General features: G+C 42.1%; 1 protein-coding gene and 1 pseudogene across 5 annotated transcripts in view; one reads left to right on the top strand and one right to left on the bottom strand.

Annotated features, from left to right (window-relative positions):
* Plcb4 (phospholipase C beta 4) overlaps positions 1–25,957 on the bottom strand; it is a 356,880-nt gene that overhangs the window by 321,778 nt on the left and 9,145 nt on the right. The gene's annotated exons all lie outside the window — the stretch shown is intronic.
* Positions 12,453–12,569, top strand: LOC121460574 (annotated as a pseudogene).

Consider the following 25,957-nt stretch of genomic DNA (forward strand, 5'->3'; position numbering starts at 1 on the left):
ACAGCTAAAGACTTCTGTTCCCAATGTCTTGATTTCTAAGAAGCAAATGGATAAAGCCACGTGGAAAACTAATCAAAGGCAATGAGTTTTTTGCAAAACAGAAATTAAAGCACTGACTGCACGCCTATCCCAATAGCATAGTTTCAAAAATGATGCTGAATTCCGTTACATCAATGGATAGATGGAGACATAAATGTGTCAGATTCCACTTTCACCTCTACTTCCCAGTGAGAACACTAAGTAGGAGGCTGGGCGGGACTGGGCGGGGTGGGGCGGAGCTGGGCAGCGGGGCGGGGCGGGGCGGGGCGGGGCTAGGTTGCTAGAAGGTAACAGACCTTAAGCCGCTCCTACCATCTTTTCAATTTTCACTGTCAAGGCAATGATCTCCACTCATGGCCTTTATTTTTCTTAGCTAAGAATCTTGATCAAGACAAATACGTCAGGAAATTTAAAAGATCAAACTTATGATTTTATTTTATACTTAAAGTAAATGTTTGATATAAAAACCTGAATTTCTGGGGGCTGAGAGATAGCTCAGCAGTTAAGAGCACTTATGGCTTTCCCAGGGGACCCAAGTTTAGTTCCCAGCATCTACTTCAGAAGACTCACAACCACCTGTAACTCCAGTTCCGGGTATTTAATGCTACACTCTGACTATAACGGGCAATCATACTCATGTGCACATAACCCCCAGACACACATGCCCACACATATACACAGCATTAAAATAAAAATAAACTTTTTAAAAATCCCAGTAACTAAGGAATACCAAGTAAAACTTTCTTCTTCAATTATGTTGATTAAAGTATTTTAATATTTTGAGTAAAGTAATGGTTTAGTTTAACTCAAGCTAGTCATCTTCTGCTATGTTATTTCAAATCAAATCCAACTAAAATGGACAATAGAATAATGCCCATAGGCTTGTACTTCTGACTCTGACCCTGAACCTGGCCATTCAAATGATTTATAGGTTCTGAAACAGTGTCTGAGATTCTGACCCAAGAGAACCTAAGGACCGGAAATGATCCAGATGAGTCATTTCCAGGAGCCGGCACGCCAGAGGAGTGTGTAATTCAGGAGCCACCTTCACTGTGGACAAGATTCTTTTTAAAACTTTAAATTGACAAATCCCCACACCATCTTAGCAAAAGGGCCAAGAACCCAATCCCGTGACCACTACAACATCTGAAAAAAGAGCCCTTGGTTTGAGTTCCACCTCTGGTCACACTTAGCTCCAAACTCGCCCGCATTAAAGCAACACAATTTCTGAACAGGGTCCCTGGTCAGAGAGCTGCATATGGGGCCCTTCCTCTCCTGCTTTTCATAGCATCAGACGACGGCCAGCATTACTATGACCCACAGCGTGAGCAGAACACATGGGGAGAGCAATAGCTGCCTACGCTATTTTCTTTTTTTTTCTTGGTTTTTCGAGACAGGGTTTCTCTGTAGCTTTGGTGCCCGTCCCGGAACTAGCTCTTGTAGACCAGGCTGGCCTCGAACTCCCAGAGATCCGCCTGCCTCTGCCTCCAGAGTGCTGGGATTAAAGGCGTGCACCACCACCGCCAGGCCCTACGCTATTTTCTAAAATTAAAGTTGCAGGCAACCTGTGTTAGCAAAGAAGCTGAGACAGCTTGATGAGTGACATGCGAACATGAGTCATGACATGCATGGGCTTTGGGCCAAAGTATGGCATAGTAGCCAGCTGAGATGGAGCTACTTGTCAACTTTAAGTAGAACTGGCCCAGATAGCAGTATGACATACAGGATTTACTTAGGGTTCACTAACAGGAAAAAGTGATGGGGCAATTTAATGGAATATGATGGACTACATTTCTGAAAGCCTGCTGTAAAACTCCGACTGCAGTCTATATATATTTAAAGTTCTGCTTAATAAAATGGCTTTTAAATGCTCATTGCATAGAAGGTTAGTGAAAAGATGAAGAAATGTATAATCAAAACTATAACTAATTTCTGTTTTCAAACACTCCCTAAAGAAAACAGGGTGGAAATTAAGAAAAGAGTCCAATAAAATAATCAATATTGAACATCACATTTGGAGAACTTAATGTCCTGGCGACAGCTTTAAAGCTTCAATCCAGTGTCCAAAAGCAAATCAGAAAACACAATGGATGAGATGGTGTCTTCATCAGGGTTTCTTATTGCTGCTACAAAACACCATAACCGAAAAGCAGGTTGGAAAGAAAAGGGGTTTATTTGTCTTATATCTGCACATCACAGTTCCTCATTAAATGAAGCGAAGGCAGGAACTCAAACAGGGCAGGACCCTGGAGGCAGGAGCTGACACAGTAGCCATGCAGGGGTGTGGCTTACTAGCTTGCTCAGCCTGTTTTCTAACAAACCCAGGACCAGCAGTCTAGGGATGATACCACCCACAATGGGCTGGACCCTCCCCCATTGATCACTAACTGAGAAAATGCCTTACAGCTGGATCTCACGGAGGCATTTCCTCAACTGAGGCTCCTTCCTCTCTAAGACTCTAGCTTGTGTCAAGCTGATACAAAACCAGCCAGCACTTATGGCTCAATGGTTAAGAGCACTTGCTGCTCTTGCAGAGGACCAAGATTCGACTCCTAGAACCCACATGTTGGGTCCTACCATCTGTAATTCCAGTTTCAGGAGATCCAACACCGTCTTCTGACTTCCTGGGTAAAGACACATAAAATACATATTTTTAAAAAAGAATAACAATCATATATTTACTTGCAGAAAAGCTTTTATTTTTTGACTATCTCATGATTATTAGAAATGGCTGGCAGTAAAATATACCTGTGATTAAACTAAGTGGGGAAAAATGGATAAAAGACCATTACTAATACTAGCAATGTGGTATGACTTATGAACAAAATTCTTTGTAAATAAGAAATCTGAGAGGAAACAATTCTTTGAAAAGATGGTTTATTGGCTCAAGCTCTGGGGACCGCAGATATAAACTATTAGATGCAACCTGCTAATGGTGGCTAAGTGATCTATGGCCTGGATTATTCCATTGATTTTACCTAAAATTTCCAAGAGACAAAAAGAGGTCATATGAGGCCAAAGCCCAGCTGTTACAATAAGCAGGAAGAGTCACACTCCAAGTAAATGCATCCTCAAGGTCTCAGAATATGACTTATTGACACCACTGCTGGAAACCTAAGCCAGACAGAAAATAAAAAGCAGGATTTATGTCGTGATCTGAAGCGAGTCTGTGTACGGTTGTGCCAGGTCTATTTCAAAGCCAAACCCAGCACAAAAATCAAACTAAGGATCCCTCTAATGTGCAAGACCCAGCACTGAATCCTGACTGAATTCAGGTAGGGAAAGGGAAAGGAGAAAACTTCCCAGCAAGCTAGTAGATGAGAGACCTTATCAATGCACTCTGTGAAAGGAAGCAATCAGCATAATGTACAATAACCCTTATTCTTGCTGGAGTCAGTAGCTGCAAAAGAAGTTAGCAAGCCAGGTGAGATTTCCAGGAGAAAGCAAGTGACAGCTGGAGGCTGGAGTCACTGCCAGCCACAAGCAGCTGGGCTAGGTGGAAAAGCCCTGGGGAAGTGCTTCCCCTCACACACAGCAGCGCTGATGCCACAGACAGATGCACAGTCATGGAGTGGATACATAATGGGAAGGAAGGTCCAAATGCTGGAGAGGCCAAAGCTGATGCAGGGCTTGGTTGAGGTCAATGGGAGCCTTCAGAAGGCAGCCTCTACCTTCCCTTCCTCTACACACTGGCTCCTCAGAAAGGCTCAAGGGAAGAACTGCATCAGAGCCTTGTACACTTCTATACACACCCCTGGCAGGGAGCGAGGGACCTTAAGCACGACTAGAACGCATGGCAGGCTCACCCTCAAGGACGCCACTAAAATCAGTAGGACCCCACAGTGATAGCTCCTGTCCTGCCCTGCACAATGGTACTGATCCAGAGAGAGCACCAGGGAGGGAACTGAGAATCAGAGCTGAACTCAGGGAATCTAGGCCAGGAACTAAGTAATGGGACTATGCGGGATAGTGTTATGTCTACTTGACACAAACTGAAGTCATCTGAGAGGAGAGAAAATGCCTCCATAAGATCAGGCTGTGGGCGAGCCTGTAGCACATTTTTCTAATTGGTAATGGATGGAGGAAGACTCAGTCCATCGTGGGTGATGCTATTCCTGCACCAGTAGTCCTGAGTTCTATAAGAAAGCAGGCTGAGCAATCCATGTTGGGCATGAGTCAGCTTCTGCCTCCAGGTTTTTGCCCTGTTTGAGTTCCTGTCCTGACTTCTGTCAATGATGAACAGGGGTGAGGAAATGTAAGACAAATAAACCCTCTCCTCCCCTACTTACTTTTGGTCATGGTGTTTTATCATAGCAATAGTAACCCAACTAGGACATGGACTAAGCCCCAAATCTGGATTACCATATTTGAACTAGAAGTAGTTTAAACTGCACCTCGCTTACAGTTTCAGAGATTCAGTCCATTATCATCATGACAGAGGGCATGGCAGCACGCAGGCAGAATTGGTGCTGGAGCAGCTTAGAGTCCTACATCTTGCAGGCAACAGGAAGTCAACTGAGACACAGGCAGTATCCTGAGCATAACAAACCTCAAAGAACAGTGACATACTTCTTCCAACAAGGCCATACCCACTCCCACAAAGTCATACCTCCGAATAATAGCACTCCCTATTAGATTATGGGGGCCAATTACATTCAAACTACCACACTGCCAGAACAGAACTGTCCATGATATGAACAAGCTGAAGAAATTGGCGACTGCTAACCCAATACTCAGCCCAATAGAAGATGTCTGGCAGAATCCTCAGAGAAAGACAAGCATATTCAAGAATGACTCATGCCCAGCAGAAAACAAATACAAACAGGGAGACATCAAGCAATCAGTGACAAAAACCTGTCAATAGTAACTCTAAATATCAATAGACAAAATCCCCCAATCAAAGAAAGATGAGCAGACAGACATTAAAACAGGATCCATCTATTTGTTGCCTAAAAGACTGCCTTCTCATCATAGGCAGATACAACCTCAGGGTGAAACAACAGAAAGGGGTATTCCAAGCAAATGGAACTAGAAAGTCAGCCTGGGTCACTGTTTTAATAACTAAAAAACTATACCTCCGATCAAAATTAGAAGAGATGGAAAGGGTCACTTCATAATGAATGAGGGAAGAACTCATCAAAAGAAAATTACAGTTCTAATCAGATGTGCACTGAGCACAGGTGTGCCAGTAATTTCCTAAAACTAAGGCACATTAACTGTAACACAGCAACAGCAGGTGATTTCAATACCCAGCTCACAAGCGACAGGAAATAGCCAGGGAAACATCAAGTAAAATGACAGCCTGCATCAAACAGACCTAACAAGCAGCTACAGAAAAGTTCACCAACCATTGCACAACACACATCCTTTTTGGTAGCCTATGGAATGTTCTCTGAAATAGATCATCTAGTAGGACCCAAAGCAAGTCTTAATATAGGGAAACAGAAATAATTCTTTGTATCCTGTCTGATAACAAATAAAACACAATCAGTCAGAGAAAGTGCAGAGCAGGCACAAACATGGAGATGAGGGGATCACTGGAGAAATCACGAGGGAATGCTTAGGATCCCTGAAAATAAGAATATAACATTCCAAACTGACAGAATTCAATGAAGGCAGTTCTAAGAGAGGAGTTTATAATTATAAGTGCCTACACTAAAGAATCAGAGAGATTTTTATACCTATAAGTATCTACACTAAAGAATCAGAGATTTAAAATAAATAGTGTCATCTATACCTTAGGGCCTTGGAAAAACAAGAAAAAGCCAAACCACAAACCGGAAAGGCAGTAACTAAGATCAGGGCCAAGAGTAGTGAAATGGAGATGTTAAAAACAATACAAGGAAATCAATGTAAGGAAGAGTTGACTTGATAAGAGGTAAACAAATGGGCAAGCGCTTAGGCCAGAAGAAGACGCCATTAATAAAAGCATAGAATTTATATTTTTCATCTATATTATTGTAGTAGCAATCAAAAAAAATGACTGAGTTCAAGCCCAGATGGATTCAATGGTGTATTCTATCAGACCTTCAAAGAAGAACCAATGCTTCCCGAACAATTTCATAAAATAGGAAAGGAATAGTACAAACTCAAAGGATACAACAACAACAACAAAAAAATCTTGCTTCCAGCCATGGTGGCACATCCCTTTAATTCCAGCAGCTGGGAAGCAGAGGCAGGCAGATCTCTGTGAGTTTGAGGCCAGCCTGGTTTACAGAGTAAGTTCCAGGACAGACTACAAAGCTACACAAAACAAAACAAAAACAAAAAAACAAAGCAAAGCAAAACAAAAAAACAAACAAAAAAAACCTTTGCAAACTAGTTCAGTCACTATGGAAATAAGTATGTAGGTTTCTAAAAAGCAAATCAATAAGCCTATCACGTGACCTATCTATACCCTGCCTGAGTGTTTAACTGAAGGACTCCAAGTCATGGAAGAGACACTTGCACATCCATGCTACTGCAACACTGCTCCCAGTAGCTGTGTTCTGAACCTACTTAGGTGTCTGCCAAGAGAAGAGATGAGGAAACTGTGATTCACAGACACACTGGAGTTTTTATGGCTATAAAGAATGAAGTTAGGCCAATTTCAAGACAGAACAATTGGAAATAATCATTATGCAAATAAGGTCAGTCTCCATAAGACAAACATTGCCTGTTTTCTAGTCTTCACTGATACATAAAGTCAAATGTACAAATGACATGAAAGTAGGAACAAAACTGTGAGAAACAAAGGGGACTACAGGAAGAAGAGGGGGTTGAAGAGAGAGGAGCAGGGTATAGCAAACTAGGAATACCCTCAAAGTACATTATAGACCAGCATGGAAACGGCCTTAGGTAGGTGAGGGTGGGGCTCCATTGGTGGAGTATTTGCTTAGCATGCAGAAGTGTCCTAAGTTTAGGTCCTAGAACAGCATAAATGGACCATGGTGGTACTCAGTGTCAACTCCATAGCAAAGTGATCTACGCAGAATAAAGGGCACCACCACTGGCAGCCCCTGACCTTGGGGGTAGACACAGGAGTGCTGCTGCAGTTGAATTCTGGATCAAGTGGACATGTAAGACTGTCAAAAGAAAGGAAGGGAGAGGGGGAGAAGCAAGGAAGGAGGGAGGAAAGGGGAGAAAGGGAGAACAAAAGGAAAATGATATTATGATATATATTATATATATTATGAGTCTATGTATCATTTCTACATAAGAGGAAGGAGGGAAGAAAAGAGGGAGGGGCGAGGAGGGAGAGGGGGAAAAAAGAGAGAATATGTCATCATTTTCTGTATTCCTTCTCAGTTCTTCCTGTCCCACAACAAGCTGCTTCCCTACCAACAAAGAAAGAACGCCAAACTTTACAAAAGAAATTTATCTGACTTAATGAGTAAGCATCCAAACGCTGGAAAGAAGACAGAGAGGAAAATCAGAGTCACTTGGATTTATGAGGCAGGCTTCTGAATTTATCTGTGAAAAGACGGAAGGTCAAAAAAGGGAGTGTATTGGTAATCACTGGAAAGGAGTTAGATGACAGAGGTCAGTTAAACAAACTTTAGTTGTTTGAACTTCAAAATCACACTTCCAACAATCTACTCCAAAGGCTAAGAGAAATCTCCATTATTTTGCAAACGTGTAGAAATTTTTCACTCCTACAGCCATAATTTAAAGTCCGATCTTACTAGATTGGGAGTCATCTTTTGTGGACTTTATATATTATATAAAGTAGCAACTCATACTCATACACAGCTCAATTGTCGCATCACAAAATCGAGGACTAAATCTGTTTGAAGTAACAAAAATAAAGTCCCCAGGTGTTACGTCATGCCTATTTTTCTTACAGTGACAATCCTGACTTCTTTCTGGAAGGGGATATGCCAAGGCAAAAAGATCTGTGGTCTAGGTTTCCTCTGAAACAAATGGCAGCAATGTGGCAGTTTTGACCAGCGCACTGCCGCAGAGAAAGCAACAGGAATGCATTCCCTTCTCTCTTCCCCAGGAGACTCAAAGCCATGTCCCACCTTGCAAACTGAAGGAGGTGAAGAAAGGCAACAAATCTGGCTTTTGGGTGGCCTTGCTGAAAAGCTATTTACCTCCCAGTTTTTCGTGACAGGTGTGACCCATTTCTATGTGGTTAAGGTGGGATTTCACTGCCCAGTGGATTCTAAGAAGCCATATGTGACTTGTTCTTCCCTTTGCTGTGTTCTCAGAGGCTGCCCCACTTCTACTGTGATAATCACTGCTGACCTCATCAGCAGCTCGGAAGACTATATGTATGTTATACCCAAAGCCAACACGCTGCTAACAAACCCTCAAAAGCAACAGGCCATGTCCACCAAGCTATGCTGTGCCCTCCAGGGGACCATGGGATGGAACAGAATGATGATCAAAGGAAAAGTATTCAAAATGCTGTTCCAATGACCAGAGAAATGGGACACTTCAGGTTTAAGGGAAGCTTTCGAGACCCTGTGTCTCAACAGAGAAACACAAGTATGTATGGGCATGACTAGATTATGGCAAAAACAAAACATCACTAACAAATGCAAGAGCTCAAAGACACTGCTGAGGGCTTAAGGGATAACCTGACTCAAAGGCCACTTACTGCTTCCATGGGTCCCAAGGCATCAACCTTCTGTAGAAGGTAAAATTCTGTTTTTCACTATGTGTGTGTGTGTGTATGCACGCATGTACATATGTGTGTGTGTAGACGTATGAACACTCCATACACACTCAGGAGCCAGAGAACATCGGCACTAAGGGTCCTCTCTTGTTCTCTGCCTTATTCCCTTGATTCAGGTTCTCTCACAGAAGCCCCAGTAATCTTCCCATTTCCAGCTTCCAACTCCTTCCACCCCCCTCAATGTCCCATACACCCCCATCCTTGCCTACTGCTGGAGTTATAGGAGAGTGTGATCACACCTGGCTTTTTACATGGATACTTAAGATCTAAACCCAGACCCTCAATCATGTGCACCAAGCACTCCTACCCATCTCCCTATCCCCAAGCCATCTCCTGTCATTGACTATTACATAAACTATGTAAAGCTGTGCTACAATGGTTTATGCTGCATTTGTTTAATGATGTAAAGACATGTGGCTCTGCCTGCCTAAGACACCTGATTGAGCTAATAAAAAGTTGAATGGCCAATAGCTAGGCAGTAGAGGGATAGATGGGGGCTAGTGGACGGAGAATAAGTGGTAGGAGGAATTTAGGCTTGGGAGAAGAGAATGAGGAGAGGTAGCCACCAGACAGCAAGACACAGAGTAGGGCATAAAGAATGAAAGAAAAGTAAAAAGTCCCAAGGCAAAATGTAGCTGAAGAGAAACAGGTTCATTTAAGTTATAAGGACTAAGCAAGACAAGCATAAGATAAGGCTGAGTGTTCATAACTAATAATGAATTTGTAGTGATATTTTTTTGTGTGTTTTAACAGAGAAGATCAGAGTGCAGAGCTTAGTCAATAGAGGCCAGGCAGTGGTGGCACACACCTTTAATCCCAGGACTCAGAAGACAGAGGCAGACCCATCTCTGTTAGTTCCAGGCTACCCTGGGTTATACAAAATTGATCCAGTCTATAAGGGAAACAGAGCTCACACAGCTGTTGATGTGGGAGTGTCATAGATCAATCTGTTGATTTCATTGGTTAAGCAATAAAGAAACTGCTTGGTCCTCATAGGTTAAAACATAGGTGGGAGGAGTAAACAGAACAGAAGGCTGGGAGAAAGAAGCTGAGTCAGGAGTCGCCATGATTCTCCCACTCCAGGCAGACGCAGGTTAAGATCATTCCTGGTAAGCCAGCTCGTGGGCTACAGCAGATTATTAGAAATGGGCTAGTCCAGGTGCGAGAGCTAGCCTAGAAGAGGCTAGATAGAAATGGGCCAAGCGGTGTTTAAAAGAATACAGTTTCCGTGTAATTATTTCGGGTAAAGCTAGCCGTGGGGGCGGCCGGGTGCCGGGGACGCAGCCCCGCTGCTCCTATTTCAACAAGTGATTCCAGCACTTGAGATCCCCCCCCTTTAATCCGAGTACTACGAAGGTAGAGACAGGAGTGATATGGCTGGGAGGAGAGAGGAATATAAGGCAGGAGGAGACAGGAGCTCACTGCAGTCTGAGGACTGGATCACCTCTTTGGTCTGAGCTTTGGTAGTGCTAAGAATTCTCCAGTGGCTAGTTGCTCTCTTGCTCTGATCTTCATCATTCTCCCCTGATAGCAGACTCTGAATTTTTATTATTAATTCGTGTTACATAAGTCTCAGTGTCATGATTTGGGAGTTGGTTGGTGGCCCAAAGAATGCCTACTACAATCCGCGAAACATAAAATTCCATAGTGAGTTCTCACTCCTCACATTGGCACAGTGTAAACTTCTAGAGCCCAGGAAGCTGGCAGTAACTATCAATAGATGTTAAATAGCTAAATAAGTAAATCAATGTATAGATTACTTTTTAAGAGACTTTATAAAGAATATACAATCTTCCAAAAGAAAGAAAAAATGAGTTGCATAAACAGTTCAACTGAACCAGCACGGTATTTTCATTGCTGAATGTCTCCAGTAAGAAGGGCTCTGCACCCACCACGGCTATTCACCACCAGAACACTGTCTGGCGCTTTCTACCTAGCTTTACACTTAGTCTTCACAGCCCCACAGTCTGCAGCATCGCCTGCAGATGGGCACATGTTTAGAGGGAGCTGAGGAGAATGGCTGAAGCCATTTACCTGGTGAAAGGCAGACCTAAGGAAGGTCAGTGCTCATGTTCTGTTCCTCCGCACCTCCCGCTTCGGTCTTTTATTAAAACATTATTTGCAAACCACACATCGACATTAGCTCAGGAAACATTTGAAAGAACCTTCATGTAATATATGGACCCAAAAGCAACCTCAAGCATAGTTAGCAGACATTGCTGCACGTGACCCTGACAGGGATTTACCAACGTATCTGAGCAACCATGGCATGCTTATGAAAAAATCTACTTATCCAACCTAGACAAATCTAAGATTTCAGTGTCCCTGAGAGTTAGAGGACCCATTAGAATCTGGATCTTAACTGTCTCCCCATCGAGTTCAAGGCTTGGTCCACCCCCCTCAACAACCTCCCACCCCATCCTCCAACACACACCCCTCCCCAGGGCACTACGCTGAGAGTTTGGAATCCTTAAGAAGGTGCATAGTAAGAGGTTTTCAGATCATTGGTCTGTGTTTAAAGGGAACAATGGGACCCTAATACCCTCCTTCCTCTCCAGGCTCCCCACTCCCTTTCCTTCCCTCTCTGCTCCTGGCCAAGACAACAGACTTCTTTGATTAAGCATTTCTGCAGTGCAGCAAAATGAAGCGTCCTTTCCTAAGTTGCCAGGTATGTCAGGCATTCTGTCACAGTCGCATACAACCTGCACAGATCCCTCCTCATATACGGTGCCCAAACACTACAGCACCCCTGTCATGGTTGGAGACCTCTGACCCTGGATGGCCTTACAGATGAAATCCACCATTCCTTAGCTGGTTGGCCAAAGTGGTGGGAGACAGTGAACTCCAGCGAGCCAAAATCCAGGTGGGGGAATTGACCAAAGAAAGACATTCAAAGGCCTACTGAACCACATTTCCAACACTTTTCCTTGAATAAATAATACCTCGTTAAAGCTGATGAAAACCTCAGCGGAAATATTTATCCAGTCAACATGGTAGTGACATAAGCTGTTATGATATCACACACACAAACACACACACACACAGTTCAACAACTTCATCAGTGCTCATAGGGAAGAAACAGACTCTCCACCCCCGAAACACTTGCTAATTATTTTGACACAATATGTGCCGTCGACACAATCTGCTACTGAAGGAAAGAGTGAACAACAACACATTAGCCAGAGCCGGCTGCTCTGCCACCCAGGTGATGCAACCCTGCAGGTCTGCAGCAACGAAGAGGGTTTTTCCAGGTCATCATCTCCGTCAAAATAAATGCCAAATCCCCATGTGGATATGAAAACTGAATGTGTTAGAAGCCAAATTTATTTGAAATTATTAAGTGACAAGGCATATTTCCATTGTTTTCTTGCCCTTTCTGTTAGTTATCTCTGCTTTGAAAATTTTCCACACAGGGAAGCTTTTTACTTTTTAAAAAAAAAAAAATCTCAATTTAGGGTGATGTGGGATTTTTGTTTGTTTGTTTGTTTTTTCTTGTTGTTGTTTACCGCAATAGAACCTTTCTTCTAAGAGATAAATATACTTTCTTTCTTTTCTTCCTTCCTTCCTTTCTTACATTTCAACACTTTCCCCACAATACAAAGCGGGGAGACATGCTCTCACATGGCACCCTGATGTGCTAAGGATCCTTCAATAAAGTTATTTCTCTGTGTCTTCAGCAAAGGAAGAGTGATTTTAAAAGGTTGGATCACAAAGAAAGAGGAGGAAGGAGGCTTTCAAAGGCAGTATCTGGTGCTTGCTTTGGCAGCACAATACTAAAATTGGAACGATACAGAGAAGATTAGCATGGCCCCTGAGCAGGAATGACACTCAAAAGCACTATCTGGCTGCAGAGATGAACTCTGTTTTCAACTTCTTTCTCTATCTCAAACTATAGGCTTCCTAGCCAATTGGATCCTTTATAAAAAAAAGCTCACCTTGCAGCCAAAGGCACTGATGTTCCCCTTCACTTTTGAGCCTGCTGTGGGTCAATGGTCTTAGACCCTGCAACGTATATTGTATTGTTTTAATAGAATGCTGATTGGCCAGTAGCCAGGCAGGAAATATAGGTGGGGTGACCAGGCAGGAAGTAGAAAAAGGACAACCAGAACAGGAGAATTCTGGGAAGAGGAAAGAATCAGTCTGCAGTCGTCACCAAGATGCAGAGGAAGCAAGATGAGAATGCCTCACTGATAAAGGTACAAAGCCACGTGGCTAACACAGACAAGAATTAGGGGCTAATTTAAGATGTAAGAAAGAGTTAATAAGAAGCTTGAGCTAACAGGCCAAGCAGTTTGTGATTAATGTAGACCTCTGTGTGTTTCTTTGGGACTGAACGGCTGTAAGACTGGGCAGGACAGAAACCTCTGTCAACATGAGCCCACACCAGAAAGAAACCATTCCATGTATGAACACAATGAAACACAATGAAATACTGAGGTCCATGTGAAATTAGCTGCCATACAGGATATCAAGACTGGAGCTAAAGACACGTGTGTTACTGTAACTCTTCTCAAGTTTCAGTTGTCTTTCCTTATTTCTTTCTCTGCATCTTAAAGTAATAAGCAATGACTGACTTATCTCAAAAAGATGATATAAGCAGAGAATCTACAGATAAATATGAGGAGTTATACTTAGCAGACCTCTGATTACACTGGACAGCTTTCTAGACATACAAAGTCTTAACATGAAAAGAATTCTTGGATGGCTTGAGGTTTTTTATGTGTTTGCTTGTTTTAACTTTTTATTTTGCTCTTATTTTATGTGCACAGGTATTTTGCCTGCACACTCCTCTGTGCACTACATGAGTACAGAGCCTGTGGAGGCTAAAAGAGGGCATCAGATCCCCTGCAACAGGAGTGAGAGTCGATTGTAAGATGCCATATTGGTGCTCAGAACCAAACCCAGGTACTCTGGAAGAGCAGTCAGTGCTCTTAATCACTGAGCCATCTCTTCCGCCCCTTTGTTTGTTTTGCTATTTTATTTTATTAAATATAAATTAAAGACATTCCACCATGAAAAGACAATTTTTTGGAAACTCGTGGAAAAAATGTACCAACAAGAAGCAATGTGCTGTTTCTTCTTCTGGCCCTGGCCGGATCAGGTGTATTATGAACAGACTGAGGTACCACTATTCCTTCATGCTTTCCAATTTCCAACAGCATTTTCAGATGATCATGTGATATGTTTATGAGCTCAAAGTTAGCTTTAAGACCCTTAGGGAATGGTACTGGAGAGATGACTCAGTGGTTAAGAGCACTCACACTTCCTACTGAGGGTAGGGAATTCAGTTCCCAGCTCCCACATCAAACAGCTCACAAATACCTGTAACTCCAGCTTTGGGGCTCTCCAATACCATTGGCCTCCGTGAGCACCTTCACTCACTCGCAAAAACCCACAGACCACTCAAATGCACAAAATTAAAAGTAAAACTTTTAATTAAGAAAACTCTCCGATACTACCAAGATGTAATCCTATTTTTATACATATTGTAGGGTAAATTATACACGTTTATAAATTTTGAAGCATGGTGACAAGTAACATTGACCAAAATTAAATTTATAATTTTAAAACGATTTCTCAGCATGTGTCACCAGAATGTATCTGATTTGGGAACAAAATTATTTTGAAGTTATTTTCTAAATCAATAAACTAATGCATGTATTTTATAGCCATCTATATCTGAATTATAAATAAAGGGAAAAAACTGAGCATGTTTTATACTTTATGCCATTTATTCTTGGCCAATTATTAAAATGTATTTGTTATACTTCTGTACTGGCTAGTTTTATATGTCAACTTGAAACAAGCTAAAGTCATCCGAGAGGAAGAAGCCTCAATTGAGAAAATATTCGACTGTAGGCAAACCTGCAGGTTATTTACTGAATTAGTGATTTAAGGGGGAGGACCCAGCCCCTTATGGGTAGTTCCATCCCTGGGCAGGTGGTCCTGGATTTTATAAGAAAGCAGGCTGAGTAAGCCACAGGGAACAAGCCAGTAAGCAGAACCCTTCGATGGCCTCTGCAACTCCTCCTCTAGGTTCTTGTCGTGAGTGAGTTCCTGCCCTCACTGTTTTTGATGATGAACTGTTATATGAAACTCAACTCCCCATGGTGCTTTTGACCATGGGGTTTCATCACAGCAATAGTAACCCTAACTTAGACAATTTCATACACAGTATTACATTATATGTTATTATACTGGGACTATCAAGTACACATTTCTATTTACATGTATGAACACATATTTCTGTGTGTATGAACAGAAATGTGTGTTCATCATATAAACAAGCATATACAGAATACAAAAAATAATGTCTACAGCCTGCACTGGCTAAGATTTCTAGCAGAGACACCTGCCCATCCAGTTCCTGCCTTGATCAACCTGACCAACTAGTTTGAGCGAACAAGAGTTCTGAATTACTTTTTCTACTTCAGTGGCCTATTATTTAATCAAATAAGTAAAGAATAATTGCAGATTAGAAATCTCATTCCTCCGACTTTCCCTTACCCGGACACCAATACAACAGTCACCGTGACTGTATCAATTAGTCATTTATTTGCTCCTTAGGAATTTTGTTACAGAGCAGGGAGATTATAGAATGTAGCAGCTCACAGACAATGAGTGTTTCTCAAGGTTTAATACTCCCGAACATCTCGCTGCTGAAAACCTAATCTCTAAATTCCTTCCAAGAGAAGCAGAATGGGAACTGTCCTGGTGTTTCAGATTTTCACTGGAACTCTTGATATGCCTGACAATGAGAGCTGTTCTTTTGCAGATTCACAGGCTTTGTTGCCCGGGGCCAAGTGAAACTAGAAGGCCTCCACACTCAGGAGCCCACAGAGCAGTAAAAGAATCTTCGAAGACAATCTAATTGTTCCCATTCCTGCCTTCTTTACCCGCCCCACCAAGTACCCGAACCCATCCTCATAAACGTGGCTATCTGCAGTGAGGAAGGCTGCTAATCCATTGGATATCTGGGTGCTCGCTCGCTCACAGAGACTCATGGCTACAGTCCCTGTGAGTGCTGCCTGCCATTACAAAACAGTCAACAGAGGCCCGGGGAAAATGGAGACGGGCTGTGCCTCAAAGTCTGATAGTAGAAGACTTTCCCTGCGGGCCAAGTGTGTTATCCTTCCTGAGATGGTCATTTTCGGTGATTCTGTTAAGAGCCCCACCCAAGTAAGCTTCCTGAACAAAGGTACAAGAACAATCCAGTGAAGTGCCACTAGAGGACAGGTGCTAAATTCTGAAGTGGTCATCTGGACAGGGAACACTTTGACCAAAGTCATATAATCCAATGACTTTGCAAGAAATTCCAAAGGATAGGTCGGGGAAAGTGTGAGAAAGAAGAGTCATGCAGCCAACAGCTCTGCTAAGTGCAGCAGCCTTGGCCCGATCCTGTAAGGACTAACTTTCTTCCTTATGGCTGATGACCAAGCCTCGATCAGCTGGAAGAACAGATATTAAGAGAAGACATAACAAACTGGATAAAAGAATGGACACTCTGATTGACATCTGGGTACATTATTTTTTAGTATTCAAAATTAGGTTGCCCCAAAAATATTATGATGACTCAAAATTATAAGGTATGCCAAACATACCATCCAATGGAGAGGATGGAGAAAAATAAGGATATTTTCTGCTTGTTTTGTAATGTGATCCAGTCAACAAATCAGTTACACTGAGGATCTACCCTGTAGATTTGTCACAGAGAAGACTGAGACAACACCGAAAAAGCGGAAGTTCAATGCATTTCAGAAGCCTTCACCCCACAGCCCAACTCTATCAAAGTAACCTTCCACGGAGAGAGACTGAACATCTCACACAGACAGTCAAGCTTGCCAGAAGAAGTCCAATTATTCAATCAATCAATCTCTGCAAAGAGATTCGTGCACCCTTCGGGTATGAAATACACGAATGGTTTGAAAAAAGATCAGGCAAAATGGACTTGAACAGAGAGCTCGCGGCACAGAGAGCAGCCCCTCCTGGTAATAAAAACAGAGACCTGAAAGCAAGCTCAGCAAGACCAAGCCTTCACTTATCTCCCCTTCACAGGGAGAATGGTGTGGCTTGCTTCAGGAGAGTCAGTCAGGGCATGGCCAGCTACCAGGCAATTCTCCCAACTCCTTTCTTAGAGCCTTTTCTCATATCCTGAGAACCTCCAATGTGAGTATTTTCATCAGGGATACAATACTCAACTTGATCAAAATCACTGGTTGGGTTGTTAGGTACCGACAGCCTAGATGACCTGGGGGACAAAACACAGAGGAAGAGACCTTGAGGGCATCTGCCTCCAGCTCAACCATGGCAACGTGCTTCCTTTGCAGTCTGGAACCAATGATTTCAAGGAGACTGTTTCCTTATCCACAGAATGAGGATATCACCACAGACCTCACTGGACAGAAAAAAAAAAATCAATGAGGAAGGAATCAGTATTGCCCACAGTCATTCGGCCTGTCAGGGACAACTCTGGGTGGCGATGACACACGCTCCTACCAAGTTTCCTAAGCTTCCTCTGGAAGACTGCCTGGAGTCCCAAGCTTTGACAAGACACTTAGAAAATGTCAGTTTCCTTCCCAGACACCGATGCTGTACCTGAGAGTGTCTTCAAAGAGCCCACGACCATGGACTATGTATGACATCTATCCTCTTGTGTCTACACAAATGAGTTTCAGATGTTCACATTTTCATAAGTCTTTGCCTCCCTTCACAAGAGCAAAGTGAACTACGGACAGGGATGAAGAATTCCAACGATGACTTAATCTCCACCACCTCCTCTATTCCAAACTGAGTCACGCAATGGGCACACTGGCATGATTCCCTCAAACAAAGAAGTTTAACTGTTAAGATATTTTTTTTTCCTTTCAAAATTAAAAACAGCAATTCCACTGTTCTAAGCTACAATAACCAAAGAATCATGTTGTCCCTGGGACTGTAACACCAACCTACAGAATGGAGGAAGATTTTTCAGAAAATGAACTGTTTCCAGCAAGTAAATCTGTGATGCTTAAGGTAATCCTCCGCTGAAATGCGCAGGTCTTGGCGGCTTTCGGCATTATTGGACTGTGTAGTTGATGATGGTATAGGGATGGACGTCTACAATCCCAGTGGGATTTATCTCTTCGGATCATCAGCCATCCTAAATATCAAAGTCACAGTCAAGGTCAACATACTTCCCACTGAGGAAAGGAGGTGTCAGCAAGGTGGACGATGCCCATTTATGCTGCCTCACATAACCACATGGAATTTAAGTCTAAGACAAAACTTGATAATTAATGTTAAAAAATGCATTGCTTAGATACCAATTATAGAAACAGCAGAATGCATAAAAATCCAAACTAGGATATAAAAAAAGAATGAACTAAGCAGAGATATAGAAGAGCAGCATGTGGCCTCTCTCCTCATCTTATATATTAATTTTAGGGCATGTAGAAAAACCTACTGTGTGCTAGCCACGATATGATTCTGACGCAAAAATGGGAGCCTCCCTGTGACTGAAGTCTTTTACCGCACAGCTTACACCTTATTCAAATGAATTCCAATGGCAGGCGCTGCTCAAGTGAATCACTGCCATTTTATACATATACTGAGAGAAACTACATGTCCTATCTAACCTCATCCCGTGACGCAGCTAAATCGGGCTGTGGAATAAAGTACATCATCTCTACACAATCTAATTCTCTATTATTAGCAGTACGATATTTTAAAGCTTACTCCACTAGTAAGGTTTCACAAAACATCCACATATTCCTTCGTAATTTAAAGCATAATAATATAATGCATTCTATTTATGATGCCTTTATAGTCAATATACTGAATAGAAATCACTTAGCAGGTGTGTTCCCTGTTTTATAACCTCAATTCCACAAATATCTTATTCCTATATCTGTAACTTTTATAGAAGTAATTAAATAAAATACCACACTCATAACAACTCCACTCTGCTGAATGTGTTCCCCCAATGAGCACCAAATCACAGAAACCGGTATTCGCTACCTAGTGAAAGTCTCACGATAATTTATTTCCCGACAGAAATAGATATTCCCTAGTCGATCATGAAAAAAAAAACTTTTATAAAACTACCCTAGAACTTACACTAACAGCAGAGAAATTCCACAAGTACATGTCATTTATAAAATTATAAACGAGGCAATAATTTGAATTAATAATCATGGAAAATTATTTAAGACCATTTAATATGGTACCTTTCAATTCCTGGATTTCTCAAAAATGTGAACTTACAGTAAAAACACGTAAGAAAGACAGTACCTACCTACGCTCTACCCTCCAAGCCTTAGGAAAGCTTCTAAAAGCTCTGTAAGGCAAGCTTCTGAGGAAAGAGCTCATGCTCAAAGGCCAACATTAATATTCTGAAGCGAGAGACAATGTGTGTATTTAGTAGCTCATTTCACCATTCTGTTCTAAATTGCCAAGCACTTCCCTTCAATATACCTTCCTCAGCAAGCAAATATAAAATGCTTCCTTTGTGTCCAGTATTGTGCAAGGTCAATGAGGAAACAAAGAGTCAACTTCAGCCTCAGGGAGTGTATGCGCGCACACACACACACACACACACACACACACACACACACGGGTTACCATCTCCATAGGACAATATTATATGGTGCTGTTGTGTGTGCTGTAACAAAATGCCACAGACTACACGGCTTAAACAGAAGAATTTTTTTTTTTTAAACAGAAGAAATTTTATTCTCTCGCAGTTCTGGAGGCCTGAAGTCCAGGATCAAGCCCAGGCTGTCTTGTTTTCTATTGCTGCCTCTCTCTTGGCTAAGACTGCTATCTTCTCATCTTTGTCCTCATGTGACCTTTCCTCTGTATCCACACAGGCACAGATACAGCAGTGTGTGTTCAGGTCAACCTTATTTTGAAGCCTATCTGTCCTGTAGATCAATCACAAGACCTTGAATAAATGTTTTAATCACTCTGTGTTCTCAGTATCAAATGATGACCATACCTACCCTGCAGGACTGTGGAGAGAATGAGGTTGCATTCCTAAGGCCCAAGGCGCATAGCACACTGGGTTCTGAGCTGGATCTCAAAGTAACCAGGGGAAACCATGTTATAAAATACTGCGATGTTACAACTCTAAATTTTAACTCTCAAATGTTATGATTTTGCAAAGTAATGACTCTAAAATGTCAGAGAATTACTCCATTTCTCCAGGGTGGTTTCTTGTACATCCCAGCTCATACCTGCTGCCACTCCAATGCTAGAGAGAGAGAGAGAGAGAGAGAGAGAGAGAGAGAGAGAGAGAGGAGAAGAGGAGAGGAGAGGAGAAGAGAAGAGAGGAGAGAGAGAGGAGAGAGAGAGAGAGAGAGAGAGAGAATTTGTGAGTCTGTCTGTCTTTCTGCCTGCCTGCCTATCTGTATGTGTCTCTCTGTGTGTGTATATGTGTGTGAGACTGTCTGACTGTCTGCCTACCTATCTGTGTGTGTCTCTGTGAGTATGGGTGTGTATGTATGTCTCTGTGTGTATTTGTCTGTCTGTATGTGCCTGTGTGTATGTGTCTATGTCCATGTGCCTGCATGTGTGTGTGTCTGTCTGGGTGTATGTATGCTTGTGTGTCTATATTGCATGGATGTGTGTGTCTATCTGTGAATGGCTTGGGTGTGTGTCTGTGTGTGTGATTCTGTCTGTCTGGGTGTATGTATGCTTGTGTGTCTATATTGCATGGATGTTTGTGTCTATCTGTAAATGGCTTGGGTGTGTGTCTGTGTGTGTGTGTGTGTGTGATTCTGTCTGTCTGCCTGCCTATCTGTGTGTGTCTCTGTGAATATGGGTGTATGTGTATGTCTTTCTGTCTATCTGTGCAATTTTCTCTCTGTATCTATGATCCTGCGTGTGTGTGTCTGTCTGTATGTATGTATGTATGTTTGCCAGTGTGCCTATATGTGCATGGATGTGTGTTTGAGTATGTCTTTGGGTGTGTGTCTTTGTGCTTGTGCATGGGTGTGTGTGACTTTTACTCTGAGAGTCTCAGACCTGTGAGACAGGAGGGGGAACGTAGGACGCAGTGGCTCCTAAGCCCTGTGTTCCTGGTATTTCATCACTTGTGCAGTATAAGTGCTGCTCTCACTTCCACTGGGGGACGGGTGAGTTTCTCTTAAAATATTATAGACCGAACATTTTGTAGAGATGGGACGTATACCTTCCAAATAACTGATGTTGTCACTTCTCCCCGAAAGCTGGAAGACAGACATCTGCGGCTATCAGTTAAGGAGCAGACTCTCACTTTCCAATCTTTATGAGAACCCTGTGGGCTTGCCCTGTTTGTAGAATCCAAACTTAGAAAACAAGGATTGGCCTGTAACTAAACAGTTCAGAAGAGCGCACCTATACCGAGTTACCATCAGGATGGGCATTAATACCCAAGTCATCTGTGTACTTTGAATTCTTCCTTTCCCCTAGGAGGCTGGAGAAATCCCCTCATGCTCCTTATGACAGATGGAGAGGAGCTTTAGCCAGTTACTGATTCCTTCAAAGGGAACAGAAAACAGACAGAATGAGGCCAGGCTCTTGATTCTGCAAGGGCCTCACATATCCAAAAGGCTCTAAATAAAAGGATATATAGTGTGCATTCACAATTGCTGCTTGTAAAGTATAAACTAAAACTTGAATAATGATCTATTTAATAATCAGCATCCTCAGCAGTATTTTCTCTATACAAAGCTAAAAGAGATTTGCTAAATCAAAAGGATGTGAATCGGAAACAGAGAGAGAGAGAGAGAGAGAGAGAGAGAGAGAGAGAGAGAGAGAGAGAACCTTTTAAACACTACCACCCCACAAGTGGGGAGGGCAGATTTACAGTTCCAAAGCCGTTCAGAGTAATTCAAACCATTGTAAACAACATGGTCCCTCAACTCTGGAGCACGAAAGACACTTTCAAAAATAATATTCAGTGGAATATTCCCCTTCAATTTAGTGTATCTCCATTTGGCAGTGATATGTTCACAGGTCATTATGAAACCAAAGTACAATGCAAAAAGTAAGTACCAAACATTTTAGATCACCCTAAGCCCGGCTAAATAAAAATATTCTCTTTAATAAATCACCATTTCCAGTGAAATCCCTGCAAGTATGAAATGGAGAAATTTCTCTAACTTGGTGCTGTAAGGAAATACACTATGCAGAAGAAGCATAACCTATTGAAACTGAGCTCACGATACAGAAAAGACACACAAGCCTGCGGCCTCCAGGAGTAGATGATAAACTGTCTCCTGGGAAACATCACTGGGCGTGGTTTGCTATTATAACATTAGAGTTTCGGTTAGGGAAATAATGAACACAGAGTTTTCAGATTACTGATCACCCTTCCCAAAATGGCTATTCTGCCATCTGTCAGCACCCTATCATTCCTCTATAATAGGCGTATAGGCGGCTTCAGGTTATTAACTGTGGTACTCCTTTGGCTTGCTCGTTCACTGCTTTCCTAATTTACTCCATGGGCAGAATTTAACATGATTTAATACTCACTCATTTAAGAGATGCTTATTTAGTCCCCAATATGCACCATTTTTGTTTCTTCTGTGCATGAGGGCTGTGTTGTAGCGAAAACATGCTCCGTTGACATGGAGACAAAGGTGCAGCACCCACCTGCTCTGGGGTAGAAATCAAAAGTGGTTTTGAGGGATAATGACCCCCACCCAGAGTCTATGACAATCTGGACAGATTCAGCTGGGAGGAGGGTGTGTGGTTCAAAGTCAGCAAGTACACAGCATCCACAGCATCTATGTTCTTGGAGTTTAATAAAGCTTAATATAGGTTATATAAATAAAGGAGCTAAAATCTCACTGCAGAGTTCAGGCCAAAGGTGGCCTGCATTTAGAAAATAAGGGAAACAGAAATTAGTTCTAAAAGTAGCAGGGAGTTGTGGAAGATCTTTATAAATAACGCTACAAGACGCTGAGCAGTGGTGATGCATACCTTTAATCCCAGCACTCAGAAGACAGAGGCAAATGGATCTCTGTGAGTTTAAAGCCAGCCTGGTCTACAGAGTGAGTTCCAGGTCAGCCAGGACAACACAGAGAAACCCTGTCTTGAAGAAACAAAATAAATTAATTAACCAAATAAATAAAACAACAATACAAGACTTGTTTTGTGCCAATTTCTTTAGCTGATGTGAAGGATGAAGTCAGAGGCAAAGATAAAGTTATGTTTCTGTGTCTATCTTCCTGAAAACCATAAAGCCCTAAGTGAAAGAAGGGGAAAAAAAAAAAACGGCATCACTGTTAAGAATAGCTGATACTCACTTAGAAGCCAGTAGAATGCATGACTAATGGATAAGGGACAGAGGGTGGGTTATACAGCTATATCAGTCAGGGCTGCAAATGAAAAGGATATTGTTATGGTTATGGTTTGAATTTGAAATGTCTGACACAAGCACATGTATTTGAACCCTTGATCCCCAGTTGGTGCTGCTTATTTCTGGAGGCTACAGAACCATTAGGAGGTAGGACCTAGCTAGAGGAAGTTGATCACTGAGGAACAGGTCTCATGCATTACAGTCCAGATTCCAGACAAAGGCTCTCTAGGCTTCCTGATCAGCATCGATGTAAATATCAACCTCATCCTCATGCAACCTTGTACCTACCTGCCAGCTCTGCTCCTATGCCTTCCTGACCAGAAGCGACTGTACCTTTCCAAAGTGTGAGCCAAAATAAACCACCTCTTCTTTAAAGTGTTTCTTGCCAAGCATTTGGTCATAGTAGGACAAAACCCACTACAGTCATAAACTTGAGCAATGGTATCAAGAAAGGAAAAGAGTGGACAAAGACCTATTAAGGGAGCATGTCGGGGGGACCCTCTAAATGAGCAACTTGGCACACAAAGATTTAGAAACTGAGACAAAACACACATTTGGAGTGAATTTGAGAGTTTCTGTTTGGGGCATTCTGACCTGCAGGCACCCATGAGGCTTCAAAGTCAAGATCTCTAGCAGACAAAGGATGCTTTTGAAGCTCAGACAAAAATTTCCAGCTACAGGAGTTTGCAGTAAACAGTTAGTTGACAAAATGTAAAAGTAAAGGAACCAGCACCTACAGAAGGAGTTTTAGGGTGAGCCAATGCTCACTCTGTAGAGCAATAGCGAAGTCTCCAGAGACTACCAGGTTAAATACTAAATGATGAAGACTATTCATGAAGCTCTGCCCCAATACAGAAAAAGGACTTTCTGTGCAAGGGCCAAGTAAGCCCTTGGGAGCAGGGACTTCAAAATCTATGGCAGCAGCTACAAAAGTGAATCAATCAAGCACCATTTGTTTCCTCTGAAATGAGGATGTTACACCTGAGTCACCAACTCTGGGTCCACACGGCAGCTCAGGTCTTGGATCCTTAAGCTATAAACTTTGGATGTAAGGAAAGAGAAACTCCTTCCAGCTGCCCGATTTTATGATTATAATCAAGTTTCATTGTTTGCTCATGAAGAACAAATGCACAAACCCAACAGAGTGGCTCACCTTTTCAAACAATAGGATCAGAAATACAAGAAAGCAGATGGAGTTGATATCTGGTGTCTTTATTGCTCTGCTGAACAAATGAGAAAATAGAGTTCACTCGTGTCCACCTCATGATGCTAATCACTTCGTTAAATTGACTTCTTTGAAAGCAGATCACTTCTAATAATTTAATTCCTTCCTAGTCTCTTCCCTGGGTACCGAACATTTTAGATAAAATATTTTAATAAAATATTAAAAGCAAAGAAATGACACCCCAGGTATCCAGTTGGATGGTGACAGACATCATGAATCTTTTTTACCTCTAGCCCTAGCCTAACAGATAAAGGAGATGAAGTTTGCCATTCTATGGTCTTACCTAAGAAAGATAGTCTATTCCAAATGGCACCTAAACACTGTAAACAAAAGCTATTCCAAGGATGGCCACAAGTCTTACCAAAAGCAGCCATAGGATACTATGGAACAATCTCAACTTTCAATTTAATTGTTGCAGCTAAAGTTTTACTTTTTCATAAAACAGACTTCAGGTTTCCTGCCTTAACCTGAAATCTAGCTGACATGGTTCCTACTCTACCAAAGGGGGTAGCTGAGTTCCTCTTTCACCTCTTCAGATCATATTCCAACTCCTTCCACCCTGCCTACCATTGCTCTGTGACTTCTATCTGGGTTTATCTATCTCAGCGACAGAGGTAGGCATGCACAGACTCCTGCTTCCCCTTCTGTGATATCACAGGGTCACTGTGTCCCTACAAAGGCAACAGTTTCTGACAGTCACAAATCCCCAGTCATTCTTGCTAGGCCGCCTTTTAGCACTCGCCCTCATTGTCTTGCTACACTTGGCCACATTTTCTTTCTTCCTTTCTTTTTATTTTTTGAGACAGGGTTTTTCTATGTAGCTTTTGGAACCTCACTCTCTAGACCAGGTTGGCCTCGAACTCAGAGAGATCCGCCTGTTTCTGCCTCCCGAGTGCTGGGATTAAAAGCGTGCACCACCACTGCCTAGTATTTGCCCACATTATCTAAAAGGTACCTTTAGAGTGCCCGCCCCAAAGGACTTGATTGACACATATCGTCTAATCAGGTCCTGAGACACAGGTTTGAAGAGTGAGTTTTTACGGATATTGTCTGTAAACTGTGAAATACTATAAGGTTTCCACCAGCAAACCTAGCACAGACGTCAGGTTTCCATGCCAAGGGAATCCAACTGATTCTTGCCGTATTTCTACAATTCACAGTGTGCTGTAAAAATAAACATGCAGAAGGCATACAATCAGGATCTGAATGTCACTGCCAAGCTAACCAGAAGTGTGTTTTAAAACGGGTATCTGGAGGAACAAATGACCCATCTCTGAAACGCAGACAAGATTCCGTCTTCCTGCCTCAAACTCCCATCAGGATATCTTGACCCCGATGGAGAGGCTTTAAGGTAATTCGAGCTCCTGTGGGCAAGCCATCAAATTCTGAAAAGCAACGACTAAGTGGATTTATGTTATTGTTAATAATTATAGTTATCAAAACAGTCACTTCTAAAAGAGTCCAATATCAGTGACCTAGATTTACTATGTCTTTTTCCAGTAAGTCTTGAAATGAATATACCATGTAGTTTCTAAGGTATATAGTCCTTTGTGTTCAGTTCATTTCTCAAACTAATAAAATTAACTTCAGGTACCCACTAAAGAAACTCAGTAAGAAGGCCATGCCATTGATTCCTCAAAAATCTCTTAGAACATATTAGGGACACCTGTTTTTCTTGTTTTGTTGCAAGCTTATTTACATTTTTGTT

Source organism: Microtus oregoni, unplaced genomic scaffold (genome assembly GCF_018167655.1).
Source record: "Microtus oregoni isolate MIOR12 unplaced genomic scaffold, Mior012 000020F_ref0000438, whole genome shotgun sequence".
Taxonomy (NCBI): domain Eukaryota; kingdom Metazoa; phylum Chordata; class Mammalia; order Rodentia; family Cricetidae; genus Microtus; species Microtus oregoni.